Source organism: Elaeis guineensis, chromosome 3, assembly GCF_000442705.2.
Source record: "Elaeis guineensis isolate ETL-2024a chromosome 3, EG11, whole genome shotgun sequence".
Classification (NCBI taxonomy): Eukaryota; Viridiplantae; Streptophyta; class Magnoliopsida; order Arecales; family Arecaceae; genus Elaeis; species Elaeis guineensis.
The window spans coordinates 104,887,681-104,890,010 of NC_025995.2; positions in this window are offsets into that span (position 1 = coordinate 104,887,681).

Consider the following 2,330-nt stretch of genomic DNA (forward strand, 5'->3'; position numbering starts at 1 on the left):
AGGATGGTAACTGTTGCTGAAGTCCCATATTTGCTACAAGAGACTTGATTTCAATCTTGCCCATTCCCTAATATTTTGCCGGGCTTCCAACTTTCGACACATCATATCATTTAAAAATAATTTTCTTAACAAAACATTGTCGTACTACCACGGGTTATAAGAACAAAGAGAAAATCCAAACTTCCTTTGTTCCTTTACTCCACCATCCACACTAACGCGATGCTCGCAAACTAGCTGAACTGCATCTAAATCCAAAATGACACCACCTAGCGCTTGTGCATTTTGTCTGTCTCTAGCTACCATACAAGATTGAGGAGCTGAGGATGGAAAAGAACGGTAACAGTACTCATAAATTAAGTTCTCTTGGTTTGATATTTCCATCAACATATGAATTTCTAGTATCATTTTTGTTAAAATAGCATATTTTAATAGCTTATCCATAAGTGTATTTTATTTGCTGCGAGAATACAATTCCTAAAAAGAAATGCAATTAATCGAACAATGGTATATAAATTTAGAGTTGGATTGCTCTTTATAAGTAGACCTTGAAGTCCCAGGACATTAAAAAAGCAGAAAAAGTCTTTATGCTTTGATTTCTTTAGGAGAAACCTTTTCACATGCCACATGTCATTCAACTTTTTCATTATTTTTTTTATTTTACCTTCGATTATATGCTTCATGCATACTCAATTATACTTCTTTCTAAATCATAAATCTTCCCTAATCACATCTTTTCTACGCAATATCTAGTATTTGATCTTTGGACATCCATAGCAACCATATCAAATACTATTTCCAATTATATTGCAAAATGATATGCAATTATGCTTATCACCCTGGGAATTAATTGTAAGCCTATATTTGACTCAGTTTCTTTTACTTTAATCTGATGATCAGCTTCTTCTTACACCCCCCAAAAAATTTTTTTTTTTTTTTTTGCATTCTCATTATCTACTTTGAATTGTAAACTTTCTTCAATACCATATCCACAAAATGGTATGTATTTGCAAAAGCGATAAATCACTTGTCAAATTTAAGTTCTTGATTCATTCCCGATATTCCTTTGCTTCGTGAATCTTCTCACCAGTAGCCATATGTTATTGTTCCATACCATCTCTAATTGTTTACAAAATTACATGCATCACTGTGGATGGTAAATCCAGTTGCTAGTCAAAAGCTATTATATGTTCCTTTAGGATGCGTTTGATTATATTTTTTTTGATGTTTAATTTTAAATTTTTAAAAAATATTTTTTATTTTTTTATTTTTTGCTATTGAGTAAAAATAAAAAAATAAAAAATATGTTTGATAACTACATTACTATAAAGCAAAAATAATGTTTAGAGACGGCAAGTCAAGAGCTCGATGAGAGAGAAAGATTCAAAAAGGAAGAGAGAAAGGGTGGAGAGATGAAGTGCTTGATGAGAAAAAAATGTTCGGACTCTTTATTTTTTTGATTTAGTATTTTAGATGTGCGAAAGTAAAAAAAAAAAAAATAGAAAATCAAGTTTTAAAAAGCAAAAATTTTTTGTTTTGTATATAAAATAATTATTTTGATTATTTTAATTTTAATTTTTTACTTTTCATGATGTTATCAAATATTATTTTTTTATTTTTATTTTTAAAAATTAAAAAATAAAAAAATATTTTTTTAATGACTAACCAAATGCACTCTTATTTATCACCATGAGAGTGATATCGTGCAATAGCCAATCGAATGTATATTCAAAAAAAAATAATATAAAATTTTTCATAAAATTTGTCCGTTGGTAAGATTATTTATATACCAAGAGTAAGATTATAAATGGTTCTCCTCTTGAATATAATTATAGGTAGAATTAAGATCGGCACCATGTGAGCATGTTGTTTAATCGCAATTCTAAACCTAAAGTGCGTCCTTCTTTTTGAGTTTTGCAACTCGATTAGTAAATTAAACTAGCGTTGTCACTGAATAGTTGTTTTAATATATTTTTGTGTCCTCACGTACCAATATCTTTGATGCCACGTGTCATGGCACCAAGGCATCCACCATCCTAATCTGGCTAGGAGCCCCGTTGCAAGCGGTCGTCCAAATCTAATTCCCAGTCCTTGCCAAATTCTGCTGTCGATGTTTATTATTTCTTAAACCCCACATTGCGCCGCAGCCGCACTCCTAACAGCCCAGCCAAACCAAAGGCCGTTTATCACAATTCACAGCCGAAACTTCGATCCATGAAACCCTTTCCAACTACGATACGCCTCGAACGGGGTCCACGAATAATGTGGGCGTGATTAAAAGCGATCCCCTCATCCCAGCCCAAATCTTAATTCCCCCCTCGTATAAACCGCGA